We start from the raw sequence: 19,075 nt of genomic DNA on the forward strand, positions 1-19,075 counted from the left end.
TAGGATCCTCTAGCTACATGTTTTCAAATCTAAATGGTGAGGAGCCTCCTTGGGATTTTTTCTTGTGCTAAACTAATAGGGCAATGGTCTGGGGTTATACTAGGCAAGGCTCTAAATACTAATTTTTCCCTCATTTCTTCCTCATCCACCTAGAAAAAGAACCTATCCAACTTGGAAGTTGAAACATACTGGATTTTCTTGGAAATTTGGCCAAGTGGAACCAATGGGGGTTCTTTTAACTCAAGGGAATCCACAAGGGCATTGAACTCCTTCTTGTTTGTCATAATGCCTTGGCTAGGATTATTGGTTTCTGTTGAAAATCTTATGACATTTAAGTCACCACTCAAACACGAATGTTCCCTCTAGAAACCTTTGATTGCATCTAATTCTTCCAAAAGCTGGGCTTTTTTTTTGGTCAATCACAGTAAGTTTCATTAATAGAAAAATAAGCTTGCAAGGGAGGGGAGCTAAAATATCTTAACTCCCCAAGGATGTTGATCGACACCCAAAAAAGAAGAACAATTACATCTGAGCATAGAAAACAGAATTCCTATTCATCCCTTGCCTAGCTAATCCATCTGCAAAAGGATTTGCACTTCTCTTTACCCATGTGCATTAACTTCAGTATCCTTAGTCGGCCACTTGAATTCTCTTTTCATTGCTGTAGTTCCAGACCCTAGAGTTGTCTTCTTTTAACCAGTTCACTACATTCAGAATCTCCTTCTATAACTAGCTTATTGACATTCAGGTCTTTAGCCCTTTGTACCCCTTCGAAAGCTGCTAGGACCTCAATTCTCTGAGAATCTCCCACTCCGATTGGGCCAGAGGACATAGCTATTACATTCCCTTTCTCATTCCTTAGAACTCCCCCAATACCAAAAGGCCCTGGATTTCCCATACTACTGCCATCAAAATTCAGCTTGATAAAGCTGTGAGGTGAAGTGTTCCAATAGGGACTTGAGCCTTCTTAACTGAGGCTGAAGTTGCAATTTCTTTCCATTTTCTTAGCAAATCATCCACTGAGAGATCTGTAAACAAATCCAATGATTTCAGCCAATGTATCACCCTTATGTGAATCACTTCAAGCATGACTTCTAAACTTTTCTCCTTATCTGAAAAAAAAATTCTTGGATTTCTTTCTTCCCATATAGTTCAACAAACAACAACCCTAACACATCTCCACATAATCCTTGCCCTTTTTGTTGGCTAGTTGAAGGAAGAAGTAAACAAGCTTTGCACATTCATTAGGGAAGTCCACCTGCCACCCAAACAATGAAGTAAACCATTCCCAAATAGATTTTGCAAATTGACAGCATATTAGTAAGTGGTTGCTAGACTCATCATCAAACTTTACAAAGAACACACCAGTGAAGAGATAGACATCTATTGGGTCTTTTTCTTTGAAGTAAATCTTTTGTGTTGACTCTTTCCAAGAAAGCTTCCCAACAAAAACTCCTATCTTTCGGAGGGATAGGTTGACACCACACTTCTGTAGCAGGGAATGACAAGCCAAAAGGAACAGTGTTGTGTTAGAGCTTTAAAGAAGGAAGCACAAGTAAAGGAACCTGAAGGAGAGAGGGTCTAGATTTCTTGAGATTTCTAGAGATAGCAAAAAGGGTTGGAAATTTGGTCTTTCAAAGGAGAATTCCCAATCCAAATATGTTCCTAAAACTTGATGAGATTTCTTGAGTGCAAATCATACCTGATCTAGGGAGAAAACAAAGGCAGAATAGCTTGGATTGCTTTCTAGGATGATGCCCTTGTTGTCCTAGCCAAAATCCCAGTGTCTCATCCATTCTTTGCAAGCTCGTGAATACTACCTACTATTTTAGCCTATAGCTTTTGGAAATCTCCACAACCACTTTCCTAGCATAGCCAAGTTTGTTTTAGATTCCCAATGCCAAGACCTCCAACCCTTTTACTTCTACACACCACCTCCCACCCAACCCTATGGTCCTTTTTCTCCTCCCTAGTTCTCAAAGGAAGTCTCTAATTAGTTTTTCTAGCTTGCTAGCCACCCTTGTAGGAATCTTAAAGATTGGCAGAAAATAAATGGGTAGATTTAGCTAAAGTAGACCTAACTAAGGTGATTCTTCCTCCAAGAGATAGGTAATTTTTCTTCCAAGATGTAAATTTATTTTCAAATCTCTCAACAATTGGAATCCATAAACTTTCTTTCTTAGGATTATCTCCTAGAGTCAAACCAAGGTAATTTAGAGGCCCATTAGACACTACACATTCTAGAACTTACATACTCGAAAATCTCCTCTTTCCCCAGATTGACTCCTTTATAACTTTTTTCAAAGTTCACTTTTAGATTTGACATTTGCTCAAAAAGTTGTATTGTAAGTTTTAAATTCCTAATCCAATTCAAATTCCCTCCCTTTTCAGGACAATATCATATCATCTGCAAATTGCAAGTACGTGAGTGATATGTCCTCCCTACCACTCTCCACCCTCTACTAAGTTCCTAGAATCTTCTCTAGAGATTAGTCTCCCCAAAACTTCTGCAACCAAAAAAAAAAAAAGAGGAGAAAGGGGGTCTCCTTGTCTTATTCCTCTCAAGGTTGGGAAGAAATCCACCATTGTCCCATTTACCAAGATAGAATAGTGCCAAGTCCGAATGCACCTCATAACCCAAAATTGATAATCACCACCAACAAGAAGAACCAATCCTTTACTTCTTCCATATCAAATTTTCTCTCCAACCACTCCATATCCTCTAGTCTTAGATTTGGCCATTTGATCCCCTTAAGCCACACCCTGGTACTTAAAGGTCTCCTAAAAATAGATTTGAAATGATCCATAAAGGCCCCAACAATCTCACATGAAAAATTTAGTATTCCTATCCCCGTCCTTCAACCATTTAGTATTCCACATTCAAATCAAAAGATTATTTGCCTCTTAAGAAATTTATACAAATATAATATTAATAGTAGAATAATTATTTTAGTACTTGAAATTTTATAAATTTTTATGTATCTTACAGTTTATACATATATATATATATATATTTAAAAGTTATTAATTAATACTTTAATTTACATTGAATAGTGATGTATTTATTATTTACAAAAATAAAAAGTTGTTTACAAAATATTAAATTGAATTTATCAAGTCTACTAATCTACATTCATATCAAAAAATGATTTTTAACTTTAAAAAATTATAGAAATAAAAATATTAATAATGGAATAGTATTTTAGTAATTAAAAATTATGAACTTGCATATGGGATGTATCTTGGAAACTTTAATAGTTTTGATATAAATAATATTCAAGATTAGTATTTTTTAAAATAATAGAATAAATAATATATCAAATCGACATTTATATCAAAAGATTATTTAAATATCAAGAAATTTATACACATGTAATGTTAATAATACAATGATTATTTTAGTACTTAAATTTATAAATTTGCACTTGATATGTATTTTAATATATATATTTTAAAATGATTAATTAATATTTTATTTTAAACTAAATAACAACATATTTATTATTTACAAAATTAAAAAATTGCTTACAAAATATTCAAGTATATAATATTAAATTGAATCTATCAAATCTACTAATCTACATTCATATAATAAAAATATTTTTAAATTTAGAAAAAATATAATGGAATAATCATTTTAGTAGTTAGAAATCATAAACTTGCATTGATATGTATCTTAGAAATTTTAATAGATTTGATATATTTTAAGTTGAGATTATATATTTTTATAAATTATTAATTGATATTTTAATTTACATTTGATAATTTCATATTTTGTTGAATTCTTTGTTAATGCAAAAAAGCAAAAATAGTAAAAATAGAAAATGGTTGATATAATAATTAAAATATAATAGGAGCATATTTTTGCATTTGGACTCTTGATTGATACATTGCCAATAAAAATGTATGGAATCTATGCATCCTATTATATTAATTGTAATATTTTGTTTTCATATAAACCATTAAAATATACATTTTCCATGTATTTATACATTTTTTGTGGTTATTTGACCTTAAATTTAATATTATTAATGTATTTATAGAATTTGTATGTGTTTTCTTACGTATCCAAGTGTTATCATATTTATCGTCCATATCCATGCATTTCAAAAGCATATCTGTATATGTATTTGTATTCAAGTTGTCCAATATGATACCTGATATTACTTTAATCCTTGGTCACAGTATGGAAGGATGAGGTAATGGAATTGGCGGAGTAATTGATAGGTAGATTCTCAGTCTCTATCAAGTTCAAGAATGTGAAGGATGGATTCATTTGGGTGTTAATTAATGTGTATGGCCCTAACATTAATAGAGAAAGAAATGAATTGTGGGAAGAGTTGTTTGCAATTCAAGGTTTATGGAATAGTCCTTGAATGTCATAAGATTCTCCGAGTAAACTAGTAATCCCCAATAGTCAATTACAACAAGCATAAGGGAGTTCAATGGTTTCGTAGAAGATTGCGAATTAAAGGAAATCCCAGTCTTGCAAGCTAGGTTCACATGGTCTAACTTCCAGGAAAACCCTTTATGCTCAAAATTGGACAGGTTTCTCTTTAACCTAGCTTGGGAATGTTATTGGGGAACCTTGGTGTCTAGAGCTTTGCTTAGGGTCACTTTTGACCATTGCCTCATTAAGATAGGTGTGGAATCGTTTGTTAACGGGCCCGGATCTTTTAGATTTAAAAACATGTGGCTAACACATCCAAATTTTGGGGATAAAGTAAAGGAATGGTAGAATGAAGAGCTAAGGGGGGTGAAGTGGAAGGAGATAAGGTTTCATAAGAAGCTGTGGAGGCTAAGATTCAAATTGAAGGAGTTGAATAGGGACCAATTTGGTAGTGTTGAGGAACAAAAATTGAACTTAATATCTCAGATTCAGGAATTGGATGAGAAGGAATCCCAAAGGATTATGAATGAACACGATAGGGATATGAGAAGACAATTGAAAAAGGATTTAGAGGTTATCTTACTTAGAGAGGAGATTTGTTGTAGATAGAAGTCAAGGCACTGGTGGATTAAGGATGGTGGTGGAAATGCTTGATTTTTCCATGATCTGACAAGTGGAAGAGTGCGAAAACATTTTGTGGCCAAGTTAGAGGTAGAAGGGGAGGTGATTACAAATCAGGATGAAATATCCAACGCCTTTGTGAATCACTTTAAATCCACTTATAGATTATAGAAGGCCATTGAATGAAAGAATGCCTATAGGGTTGGATTGGCCAAGTTTGGGAGAGGCAAAAAATAAGGTGGTTAGAAACAAGTTTTGAAGAAGATAAAATAATAAAGGCAACATTTGTGATGGATAGATCTAAGGCACCGGGTCTAGATGGATTTACACCAAGATTGTTGGGAAGTTCTGAAAGATGACTTGTTTGATGTTTTTTAAGGAATTTGCAGACACTCACATTGTGAGCTGGGGTGTCAATGCCACTTTCTTCACCTTAGTCCATAAGAAACTTGATGCTAGTCACCTGAAGGAATTTAGACCAATTACCTTGGTGACGAGTATCTACAAAATCCTAGCAAAGGTTCTGACATTTGAGGCTTAAAGAAGTTATCCCCTCCTTAGTCAGCCAGCAGAAGGGGCTTTTGTACAAGGAAGACAAATAATTGACTAAATTTTGATTGCCAATGAAAGGGTGGAAGATTTGAGATCTGAAGAAAAATGCTTTGTGTAAATTGAATATTGAAAAGGCTTATGATATGGTGGACTGGCAGTTCCTTTTAAAAGTTTTAAGAAACAGTGGCTTTGTGGAAAGATGGTGTAACTGGATGTTAGGTTGTATTAACTCCTGTCATTATCCAATTCTGTTGAACAAATCCACCACCATGCCTATTCCAATTACTTGTCATATTGATATGGATTCTGAATCTTACTTTTACTCTTTTAGACATTTTCTTCTTAGCAGATATTTGCTAATAAATGTTTTTTTTTGATAATTAAAAATGATCAATTTCATTAATATAAACTATTGCAGTTACAAGTTTCCTGTGGAGAGGCATGAGCTGCGTCCTCTGTTGTCAGTAGGAATAAAAACAAAGGATAGAAGACATATTCAGTCTACAATTGAGCCCAATACAAACTTTCCCTGTTTACCCCTTGCTTTGCAAGGTCATCAGCCATAGAGTTTGCTGACCTCCCCACCCATTGTATTCTTACAGTCAAGCTTCTTATTAGGCAGTTGAACTTTTTAGTTTCATTTTTAAAACACCACACAACAGATTCCGGATTTTGTAGCCAGCCCACTATTGCCTTGGAGTCTCCTTCAATTATCATCTGTTCCACACCTATCTGCACTGGTAATTGTACTCCCTGGATAGCAGCAGCAAGTTCCGCCCTAGTCGAGTTTCCAACTCCTATGGGTCCTGAGAAAATAAGGACCACATTCCCACTCTCATTCCTCAGTACCCCTCCCACCCTTGACGGACCATGATTAACAAGGTTGCTCCCATCGAAATTCAGCTTCAAGAATCTTTTAGGAGGGGGTTCCCAAGCTATGCTCACTTTTATGTTTTTTTGGATGAGCAATTAGCCATTGCTAACCAATTCCTTCACACATCATTGAATGAGAATTAATGAAATAAATCCAATGATTTTAGCCATGAGATCACCCTATTTAGAATCAGTGATTTAAAGGCGCTCAGGCAAGGCGCATTTAAGGGTAGGCGCCTCGCCCAGGTCCTAGGTGCAGCCCGTTCAAAAGGTCCACTAACTAGGGGTTAACCACACCAATCCTGATGGGACAATGGTCTGATGTAACCCTAGGCAAAGCTCTAGAGACCAAGTTCTCCCAGTGGTTTTCCCATTCTAAATTGAATAGAAACCTATCCAGCTTTGAACACAGCGGATTAGCTTGGAAGTTAGACCAGGTGAATCTAGCTTGCAACATTGGAATTTCTTTTAGCTCGCAATCTTCTATAAACCCATTAAATTTCCGCATACTTGTTGTAACTGCCTGGACATGATTGCTAGATTCCTTTGAGTATCTCGTGACATTGAAATCCCTTCCCAAACACCAAGTTTCATCCCATAAACCCCGAATTGCATACAATTCCTCCCACAATTCATTTCTTTCTCTGTAGGAATTAGGTCTGTACACATTGGTCAGCACCCAACAAAATCCATCCTCTACATCCTTGAATTTAATGGATACCGAGTATCTACCCACTAGCTCCTCCACTGCTTCCACTACCCCATTCTTCCACACGGTGACAATTCCTCCCGAGGCACCCCAGGATGGAGCCAAGGACCAACTAACACCTCTAATCCTCCAAAAATCTCTTATCCATCTTCCATCCAGTTCAGAGAGCTTCGTTTCTTGCACCATCACAATGTTAGGCTTCTCCCTTGTGAGTAAATCCTTTATTACCCTCCTTTTCCTAGCACTCCCCAATCCTCTCACATTCCAACTGATAGTCCTCATGGGGGCTCTTTCAATAAGGTCTTTCCTGAAGTCAACTCCTTACCTAGAGTTCTTCCTCCTCTCTCCCCTTCTGCTAAACTCAATATCAGCCTCGATGTCAGATATTGGTCGTTGCACCTCAGTCATTTTCTTCTTTCTATGCTCCCCTTTCTCCTCTTATTTTTCCTAAGGTTTTCTATGGTATGTTTTAATTACTTCCTTTCCCACCCCAAGGTCAACCTTGTAATGATCTCTTCCTGTTTCAGAATTTGATTCTGCCCTCTTATCGCCTTCTATTTCTTCCCCCTCTCCTTCCTCACTAAGCAAACCTTTCTTCTGAGAATTCCTTTCCAAGTAATCTTCCTTCAGTCTTATTTCCTCAAATTCTGTACAGATTAGCTTCCATATTCTTTCCACTTCCTCCCCCACACCTTTATGACAATTTAATTCTTCCTTCTTCTTATATTCAAGATTGCCACCGACACTTTCAATCCTTCCTTTAGCCACCACATCTGCTCCTTCAGGATGGGACATTAGAGTATCTGCAACAGGCTGAACACACACCAGTAACAAAAACCGAATGGACACCCATACCTGATCGCAGAGTAGGAGAATGTGGGAGAAAAGAGGCCTGCATCTGAGAAATTACAGGTAGTGCCAAGTCTGTCCCCTTAGTTGGTGTTTGCAGTGAAGTGGTTAAAGTTAAATTTTCACCTTTGTCAAATCGTACCCGCAGAGAAGCCTGTTCCTGTTCCTCCCTTTCTGGCCTATCTTCACAGTCCACCGGAGATTCCTGTGTCTTTATACCAATTCTGTTTGTGTCCTGAGAGGTTGTAGTTGCTCCCTCATGGGGGGGGGGGGGCGTAATAAGCTCCACATCTGAAGCCGTGCTTTCTATCCTTCTCATCTCCCCTTCTTCCTCTTGAGAGAATCCTTCTAAGTAGAGAACCTCTGTACTGAAGCTTTCTTCCTGTAAAATATCCATGTTTTCTTGCAGATCAATACTTCCCAAATTTGCTGTATCCGTTGAAACTTCATCATCACCACCTTCTTCATCTGTGTCTTCACTATCTTCAAAAGGCTCTAGGTTGAGCCGCTTCAAGCTTCTGGGGTTTTGCCTGTCCGGAGAGAGGATCTTGGACCTCTTGGCCGGAACCCATTGTAGGTAGGTTGGGGCCGATACTGCTTCTCGTGCGCAGGCTTGATAGAAAGAACTCGAGGAAGAGGGAGATGGACGGTTCTTACTGTCCATTGGAGCTGTTTCTTTCCCATGCGCGTGTGACTCAAGTGAGTCACCTGACCTGGCATGGGCCAACTTGATCCGCGGCCCACCTATCCTTTTGTTACCAGGCCCAACAGCGTTTTGAGGCCCACTCGAGCTAATAAACTCTGGCACGTGAGACTTTACAAGGTCACACTCAGTGTCCCCTACCCCAAATTCCGGTTCACCCTTTTTTGGTTCATCCAGGTCTGACACCTTAACCTTCCTTTTGATTTTTGAATTTGAATCCGAAAATTCACCTTCTTTTACCACTTGAGCATAAAACTTGTTCTCCACATAGTTGACCGCCCAGCCCTGTTCCTTGACCTTTGTCATTTTGACCTTCCTGTCTGCCAAAACCTTTAGACAGTCTTAAAGGCTGTCTATCCAAATTTGTGAAAGTTTTATCTTCTCTGAGTGCCCTGCCCCCATCCTGCCACGTAATTCTAGCCATCATTTCCTTTCATCTTCAACCTGTCGAGCCTCCCTCCACAGGCTAGCTTTGATGGAGGATGCCAACCAAACAGTGTGAAAGACCCCTTCTACATTAATACTTACCTTTCTAGGTATATCTTCAGGCTTAACTCCACTCACCAACAAAGGCTGCCGATCGTAGGTCTCCCCAGAACTCTCCGTCAAGATGAGCACCACAAAGCATTGCAATGGAGGCTGCTGTCTCATGGTTCCACAAGTGGAAAGGCAGCCCAATCAGTTGAACAATCACACCATCTTCCACTGAGAAAGGCTTGGAGTTCGACGAGGGAGACCACTTAAACAGACTAAAAGAACCTCAAGGATCCTGAAAGCTCAGAGCTTCCACTTAATTAAATTTTCAACAGGATCAAGTAGGGCCTTAAAACTGTTAAAAGGGGTCAGGATAAAGGTGGTTCTCTGGCTCAATTTTTGTATTAACATATCAGCCACTTTCCTCCACTCCAGTATCGGTTTATTAGCCTCAAGCACCATCATGTCTTCCCAACGACCTTTTCTTACATTGACAGTCATTGTGGGAAGGCTCTGACAGTGTGCCATAACAAACATATCCTTCCTTTTCACCTCAGCATCAGTCTTCCTTGGAACCTCTCCCTCTCCTTTATCTTTCCCCTTTCTCCTGGAATTCTGAGGCAACCTCCTTCCATCCTTGACCATTCTTTCCTTGAGGGAGGCAGACCATTTGCTTCTTACCTTTAGCAAAAAATTCAGACAAGGAGATATATGAGCCTTTTGAGTTCCTCTTACACTCCATCAGGTAACTTCTTCCTGTCTCCACGGACCATTCCTGCCCACTTGGTTTTTTGCCTCTATTTGCTGCCTCCGACATGAACTCCATAAGCCATTCAACCATCTCCTGACCTTGAACCAGGACCATAGCCTTCTTCATTTCCCGAATCTTTAGGCTAGAGTGTCCCTTAATCTTCAATTCCTCGAAGAGAAACTCCTTAGCTTCGATTCTCAAGGACTTCCTCCATCGTGCAACCTCCACAAAGCCTCTGCTGTCCATCGTGCTAGCCCCCTTCTTCCTACAAACTTACCCCTCCATCTTTGTTACTGCAGCTTTGCATATTGCAGAGCTAACTAAAGACCAATACAATCACTTCCTACCCAACCCTTACCCACGTAGGGTTCTCCACTTTTCCATCAATGCAGACCTCAATGCTAGAGTTCCATTATTCATCTGCAATAGAGTTGCATTGAGAGAACGTGCTAATAAATGTTAAAACATTGATTTCTAAGATATAAATAAAAAAAATACACACACACACACACACACACACACATATATATTATATATATATATATATATATATATATATAAACATTAATACAAAAAATATGGATTCTGGGAACTAAGATAAGGGTAAATTACAGACACCCATTGCGTACTTTTGTTTTGTGACAAAGACCCCCTTGTTCTTTTAGATTCCAACACTTTATCCCTGATCATCCAATGGGGCTAACGGTAAATGCATGATTACCAAATTGCCCAGCAAGTGGTTTATCTTCAATTCTACATCTCCACCATTAAACAGTCGGCTTCAATTGGAATTTCTTTCTTAGTAGCCACCACACGAAACACCTCTTTTTCCACCTTAATTTTGTTGTTATTTGTCATCAAGATTGGGGTCCTTGGTAAGATCACTTCATCTTTGTCAATGATTAATTCCTCCACAGAGCCAGAGGCTACCTGGAATTTAGAATTGCTGGCCCATCTTCATATTGGGCACTTGGAGGCTAAACATAGAGCGATAAATAGACTTGTTACAGTTATGAAAGCGATAAATAGACTTATTATAGTTATGGAGGATGAGAAGAATGTAGTAGTTGTGTTGGGTTGAAGAAATATCTCAGCTTTGGTTCAGTTGCGTACCAATTCACCTAGAATGGGGAGAAGACAGTCACGACATTTTGCTCACTTGCAGGGTCGGGGAGTTGTTAGAATTTGCTCGTTTTAGAAGGTCCTAGAGGGGTTTGTCAATGTCACCAGACACTACTTGTGGAATTGCTGGTACTGGTGGTGTTTGCCTATTGGCTGTAATTTGTCGGACTATAGAAATTGATTTCATAGGCTGCAGTTGTAGGTGTATTGAAGAATTCGTTGGCTATTTGGGAGACAGACATAATATTGCTGGAGATGGGACGATAATATGGTAATACCATGATTAACCTCCCTTGATTGTAGAATATTGTTTGGTTCCAAAGAGTATGCTGCCAAGTTCTTGCAAAATCTCATTGCTAGCAACAACCGTCTTAGAACATTAAAAGGTGGAGTTAGGAGCCTGTTGGAATCTGCAATGGGGGTGCTGTGGAATTTAGGCTTTGCTTTCAATGTAAGAACTGGTTTCACTTGGTCTTCTCCCATGTTTAGTTTATGTGCTTAAAGCTGGATTCTTTGGTGCACAGCTGACAACTGCTTCAGCTATTTGTTGCATTAGCAGCTCAGCAAAGATGAAATGATTTGTTTGTGATTTGTGAAGCTGGATATATTCATCTGCTTGTGAAGCTGCTTGAGGCTAAAACAACAGTGCGAGAGGCTGCTGCACAAGCAATTTCGAGCTTGATTACACTTTCAACTTTCACAGAATTTTAGAGCAGTCAAAAGTGATGAGAAGATGTGTCGAATCTTGTCAAGTTTCTTGACCCAAGTCCTTAGAAAACAGCAGAGAAGTATGCTGTTTCCTATCTCACTTCTCTATCCTTGAGCAAGAAGTGCAAGAGGTTGATGATCTTGTATGGTGCTATTTGGGTATCTCAAGAAACTTTCCAAAATGGAAACCCAGAGGGGATAAAAAACTGCTTGAATGTTTGGAAAGAGGAAAGCTAAGAAGTTTGTTTAGTAGGAAGTGGTTGTATAAGTTTTCGTTAATTTAGTGTAATGGTGCTGTGCTAGAAAATCAAGTCATGATGCTGCACATGTACTGGAATTGGGTGTGCTCATTTGGGAGTTCGAGTCTTTAAGCCACGTTATGAGTTAATAAAACACACGTCAGTTTTGGTTTTAACACCTTGGAATTAGTAGTGGCATTAATCCATGAAAAGCAATGAATGGTCGACGGAATCACTTGATGAGTTTACAGGAGCTAGTTCTGGTTAGGGGTGCCAATTGAACCGGATTTGGTCCAATCCAATCTGGTCCAATATGAGTTCATTACAGATGGACCGGGTCCAATCCAATCTGATGAATACTCTGGATCATTTTGGACCAGTCCAATTCAATGTCTGGACCGTCAAATCTGTTCAATTTTGTTTTAATTTAGAATGGTTCCAACGCAGGCCTGGTCCATTGACACCTGTATTCTTATCTTCTATCAATGAACTGGATATTGGTTCAATCTGACCCAAGCCAATATAAATGCACTATGGATAGACCAGGTCCAATCTGATCCAATAAATACTTTGGACCATTAGTTTGGATTGGTCCAATTCAATGTCTTATTGGTTCGTCAAAAATGATTTTGATTTGGAAATCAACTCTAAATACAGTCTGTCAAAAATGATTCACGTGCAGATACACCAAGATAGGACCCAAAGCTAGAAATGACAAAGGTCCATAGTTAGATTGATCACACTCATAATTCCACAGACCAAATGGAATATTATAATATAACTTGCTGTTTCATTATATATTTGGAACAAAATTTATGAATTGGATCAATGTTTTAAAAGGCTAAAGGTGTAGTTGAGCCATAAATCTCAAAATTTAAGAAAAATGTTAATTAAAGTTTCGAAATGATAAAAAAAACATGATATACCAAGCTAGAATGATCAAAGGTACAAATAGTCATAACATAGAAGTTTATGAGTAGTAACTAGCTTTTTAGCACTAAACAAACTAATAACTAATCGACTAACAATTATTAACCTTTTACATTTCAAGTTTTAATTCGCAAATTATTCAAACAATCCATCATAACGTTTTAGAATTTAGATCATAAAAAACTCTCCATTAAAAATGATTTCACCAATGGGATCATATGATGAATCATCAATATGATATTATTTTTCTGGTCACCCAACAATTTAGAAGGGGAACAACTTAGCTGATCATCAAACTTACCTTCCCTGAGCTTTAACATAGTTACAAGTAGGCCCCCTTTGTTAAAATCCTCTCAAAACAGGTATTAAAATATCCAAAATATCCATGTAGATGCTTTTGACCAAAATGTTTGGTTTTTGATTTTTCTCTTTATATGAATTGCTAGTCCATACCCATCCAATCTCTTTTCTAAAATTGATTTTTTTTCCAAAGTTTTCTTTATATCAATTACTCAAAGGTAAAGCTGCAATTTTAATTTTCTATTTTATTTGTTGTTTATAAAGTCTGTTATTGTTTTTTTCCCCTGTAGAAACCAGTCTGCATGGGTATTTTGGACATTTTCTCGTACCTCTCGTTAGAGGATTCTAATAAAGATCTTTTTATTGGCCTATAGTAACCAGTGTCCCTCTCATATTTTGAACCATAAAAAATATATCAAATATATATGTTTTTGGTATTAATTTACTAAATTGTCATAGATTCTGAGCTTACACCTTTTTAGGCTTCAAGCGCTTACACTTTCTTAGATTCAGGCTTGAGGCATACACTTCCTAACAAGGGCTTAAGCTTTGAAGCAAAATTTGTATGTTTCGCCCAATGCCATTTTAAATAAAACAGAAACAAATAGCGTCTAAGAGTTACAGCACAAGCAGTGTCCGGCTTGGTGGAAGAGATTGTGAATGGCTTCGCTTTTGAAACACAACCGGGACATGAGCTATGAGTTAAAGAGAAAAGTGCGGTGGAAGCGATGGATGCAACAATGTTGTGAAGGGAAGTGCCATGCCATCGATTTAAAGGATGAAATGTATAAACCCCACATGGTAGTCACGTGGGAATATTCCATGTAGTTAATTGATGAATAATAATGGCAAGGACAAGTGTCTGCAATCTAAAAAGCACAGGGGGTGTTTTGTCACAAAACAAGTTCACTGGGCTGTCAATATTGTCAAAGCATAGGATGGGTGTCTAATTTATTCTTAAAGCTCAGTTTGCAAGGAGTAAAAATATAAATATGTAGGTATTTTATATGAATTTGTATTGTACATATTTGTATTTGTTTCCTCCCAAAGGAAGATTACTGATGGAGGGTGATTTGGCCTGATCTCGTAGCACGGGGACATGTGGGTATGGCCTTGCTTAAGCGATGACTCAGCGTGACAGTATAACAAGTGTAATTGAAAATCGGTGAGAAGGGCTCACCGAGTTTAATGCGGCAACTCGGCGGGTTAGGCTACTCGCTGAGAGTCGTTTGCCTTGCACCTTCTTTCCAAGGCTGAAGCGCTCTGAGCTGTCTCTGAGCTTGGGGCCTCCTGACTTTTCCTAATGCCCGAGCTCCTCCCAGTGGGTTCTAGGCCACTCCCAAAAAAGGAACGCCCCGATCCGCCTCTAGTCACCTCGAGGTAAAGACACTTCGGGTCAGTGCCACTGGTGTAGCTCACCGCAGGTAGTTTGCCACTTGCAGGGTAGCTTGGGGCAGGGTAGCTCACAGAAGAGCGGTTCGGCATATCATAGGAAGATCTCTTGTCTGACAACTGTGCCCAACAAACCTGGAGACAGTGTTATGCCCGCCACCTCTGGAAGATGTCTTACATCTAACAAGTACGTACCTTGCAACGACGGCCCCGCACGTGCCACCTTAGCCCTGGCAGTAACGGCTACGGCAGGACGACGGTGGTGGTTATACCTGCCCTGACAGAAGCACGTGGGCTTGATTCGACAGAGTTCTGTTATAAGTAGCCCCAATCCCAAAGGGCAGAGGTAATCTTCTGATACTCGCACTATTTGCACTCTTAGCTTCCTTTACTCTCCTTGCATCTTCACATAGCTCTAACTTAAGCGTCGGAGTGTTCTTGCCGGGCAAGCCCTCGGGGATTCCTCATCTTCTCCATCTCAGGTACCACCCAGGAGCCGCGCACCCGCCAACTAGGAGTGACTGGATCGCGCACCATCATTTGGCGTCGTCTGTGGGAACGACTTCAAAAGCCTCCCCTCAATTTCTGCAACTACCTTTTAAGACTTAGCATTCATGGCTTCTTCAAGCAACGCCAGACGCAACATGGAGATGGACATCGCCAGGGAACAACTCCAGGTTCCCGTGGTCTGCATTGGGCAGTTCACCATCCCCCTATCGGTGGGCGGAGTCCCTAGCCTGAATGTGCCACGGGCAGTGGCGCCTATGAGTGTTCTCCTTCCCCTCTCTATTGAGATAACCTTCGCTGAACCAACTGTTGTCCCTCTGGCCACCTGTCAAAACCAACTCAATGATTTGATGCAGTGCATGCGGGCCATGCAAGCCCAGATGTAGTAGCTTCAACAACACCAACTCTACCAGCAACATGTGCTGCATCATGTTTCTCAGTATCACTAGCAACAGTAGTTTCCACAACTGCCTCAGCCTCAGCCTCAACCTCAGTTCCCTCATCGGCACTCGGCCTCACGACAAGCTAGGTCTCGCCGCTAGGATGAATGCCCTTCTCGCTAAGAAGAGGCTTCCCAGAACCCCCCTAAAAGCCAAGCCTCCTCCCGCGGCAGAAAGGAAAGACCAGCCACTTCGGTCTCGCCACAGGCAGTCAGGTTGGGAGGATCTCGACTCGCCAGGTCTACGTCACCCCAACAATCGAAGTTCGAAGCCCCACTTCTGGAGAATCGATTCGAGATCTTGACAGTACGGAGGTGAGCAGCACCAACGCAGAGCCCGCCAAGAAGCAAAGACGCCGCCGCCGAGCTCGCCGAACCGCCACTCACAACCTGCCCGAACTCAAAGGCAGGGAAGAGGTAAGCTCGGGTGAAGTAAAAGTTCTCCTCTCTGTTCCATCCCCCTGTCTCCCGAGCTCCTAGTCGTTCCAATGCCCAAGGACTTCAAGCTCCCCCCTCTCGATAAGTATGACGGGTCGTTCAACCCGAATGATCATATAGACGCTTTCCAGTCACAGATGCACCTGGCAAGGGCTAGTGAGTTTTGCATGTGCGTGGCCTTCTCCACCACTTTCAGAGGAGTGGCCTGCACGTGGTATTAGAACCTTGCACCCGGATCGATAAGAAGTTGGGCACAGTTCGCGCAAGCCTTCACGTCCCACTTCGTCACCAACAAGCAATGTCCGCGAACTGAGGAAAGCCTTCTCAATATAGTTCAGAGAGAGGGAGAGTCCATCTGGGGCTACATCAAGTGGTTCAACGATGCATTCATGCAGATACTACGCCTAGACCTCGCAATGCGCCTTGCAGCAGCCAAGAAGGGCATGACGCACAAGGAATTCAAGTGGCACATGGTTGTCAACCAGCCAACGACCATAACTGAATTCCTCAAGCTTGCAGACAGGTTCATAGCCACGGAAGAGGAGATCAACCAGAAGGGCGAAAGTGCACCCAAAAAGAGAGAGAGAGAGAAGGGGAACCTTCTAGCCAAGGAGACAGCTGAAAGAAGAAGGACTTAGTTCGGGGGGCAAAGCCGAGTCAGCCATTCCGAGCCCCTGTAGCGGACTGAACTGGCTACACCCCACTGAATGCTAAGTGGGCCGAAATCCTGATGGCAATCAAGGATGCCCCGTACGTGAAGTGGCCACCCCGCCTGAGGGGGAATCCTAATGAAATGAATAAAAATTTATATTGCAGCTTTCACAGAGACCACAATCATAGTACCAAGAACTGTAAGAATCTTCGCGATGAGATAGAGGAACTCATTCGTTGCGGATATCTAAGGAATTTTGTATAGAATAATTAGGGGTGTTCACGGGTTGGGTTGGGTCGGTTTATTGGGGTTTTCCCAACCGACCCGACCTGGTCGGGTTACCTGAGGTGGAAACCGAAACTGACCCACTGATAGGACAAACTGACCTGGTCGGTTTGAGTCGGGTTGGGTCAGTTTCGGTTTTGCTCCTGTACAAAAGGACACCTAATTGAATTTTAATTGTAATTGCCTAATGGGTTGCCTATTTGGTGTAAAAGATTATAGAAAGTTAGAAACTAGGATAGATTGCCTATTCTAATTGTAGTTGCCTAATGGGCCTTCTAGTTCTAGTAGAAGACTAGTTATAGTTAAGTAGGAAACTACTCAATCTACTCATGCCCGCCACCTCTGGAAGATGTCTTACATTTGACAAGTACGTACCCTACAACGACGGCCCCGCACGTGCCACCTCAGCCCTGGCTGTAACACTTGCGGCAGGACGACAATGGCGGTTATACCTGCCCTGATAGAAGCAGGTGGGCCTGATTTGACAGAGTTCTGTTATAAGTAGCCCCAGTCCCAAAGGGTTGAGGTAATCTTCTGATACTCACGCTATCTGCACTCTTGGCCTCCTTTACTCTCATTGCATCTTCACAGAGCTCTAACTTAAGCGTCAGAGTGTTCCCGCCAGGCAAGCCCCCGGGGATTCCTCATCTTCTCCATCTCAGATACCACCCAGGATCCAAGCACCCACCAGCTAGGAATGACCGGATCGCGCACCATCAATTACAAATACACATATTTACAAAATAATATAAAATACAAAGTTTTGCACTTCACATATTTATATTTGTACTCCAAAATCGAGTCTATTGGCTCAAGTTGGGAAGAGTGTAAATACAAATATGTTGATTGCAAAGTCTTGTATTTTCCATTTCTAAACCTTGCATTTTCACCTTACATATTTATATTTGTACTCTTTTCAAACCGAGCCAATTGGAGCATGCTTGAATTTCCCTATATATTCTTGCATATCTAAATTTTTTCCCACCATCTAAATGTATTGCTATGTCTCTTAAAGTTGGTTTTTTAATATTCTGTGTTTCAAATACTTTGAACGCTTGCATGCATCACAGCATAAATATGGATAAGAGGATTGATATAACCGACATGTAGAGAACCCAATTTAATAATGTAGCAATGTAGCTGCTTAGCTTCTTTTACTACGTACCGAATTGATCAAGCCTTGACAAGAAGTGGTTGGCTCCTCAATCGGTAATGGTAATGTACCTAGAAATACTACAATACTCTTTCCCTACAAATACAATGTATTTTTTACCCTATTGCTGTGTTTAACTGCAATACAAATAAATTTGCACTGATGCAAAATCGTGGAAGTGCAAATGATTTGAATGTAAATTTTGACCTATTTTTGTTTCAAATTTTAACTTATTTTGTTTATGACATGAAGTAGAATAAAGTAAAACCCAAAACAGAATTAAATGTGAATTTACATTTTTTTTTTCATTTGCACTCCCATAAATTTATATTAGTTCAAATAAAATTGCATAGCAACCAAACACAGCTTATAGTACTTTGTTTTGCACAAATATACTAGGTATTCTCAGAATGCCTAAAACCCAACGAATAGAACAAACATCACTACATACTCATTTTTGCTCTCTCGATTAATCGCCAAAAAACCATTTGATCATTGGAATTAGACTTTTTAAACGGACACCGTGGTTTTTTGTCTCCTTAGGGTTTTGCCGGGAGCTTTAGAGGATGTCGTCGGGAAAACAAGCGAATCTACGGTTTCAATGATCGCCTATCTTGCTGAAGAGGTGAAACTAGGGAGAGGAGTTGAGGCGCTTAGTCACACAATACTCAGTAACTGCAAATCTCTCGTTGCTGGAGGAGTCATCGGGGAGTGAGTTCCTCCTCTCAAATTCATTGTTTTTGGTTCATGCTAGTTTCATTTTTATTTCCTAATATTTCTGTTGTCGGTTCTATTTATGCTTTCCGGTTTCCTGTTCTCTCATTTCTTCTTCGGGTGGGTGGTAGAGTTAGTTTTGTTGGCTTGTATTCGTGGTCATTTTCATTGCTTCATGGAATTTATTTGTATTTTCAATATTAATTTACTTTTAAATAATGCATTTTTAATTGTCAAATTTGTCATATTTTTTAACATTTTAATGATTTTAATA

The 19,075-nt window shown here is 39.9% G+C and overlaps 1 protein-coding gene and 1 pseudogene across 1 annotated transcript in view; both read left to right on the forward strand.

Annotated features, from left to right (window-relative positions):
* Positions 1-19,058, forward strand: part of LOC148864239 (beta-1,3-n-acetylglucosaminyltransferase radical fringe protein, putative (DUF604)) — a 32,595-nt gene extending 13,537 nt beyond the window's left edge. The window contains exon 4 of the transcript XR_016109039.1: positions 18,631-19,058. The gene's annotated coding sequence lies outside the window, so the exon portion shown is untranslated. The remainder of the gene's footprint in view (positions 1-18,630) is intronic.
* On the forward strand, positions 11,324-12,088 carry LOC148864240 (uncharacterized; annotated as a pseudogene).
* Positions 19,059-19,075: the final 17 nt, after the last annotated feature.

This window comes from Nelumbo lutea, chromosome 3, assembly GCF_056320005.1.
Source record: "Nelumbo lutea isolate HS-2025 chromosome 3, American lotus-T2T, whole genome shotgun sequence".
In the NCBI taxonomy this organism is placed as follows: domain Eukaryota; kingdom Viridiplantae; phylum Streptophyta; class Magnoliopsida; order Proteales; family Nelumbonaceae; genus Nelumbo; species Nelumbo lutea.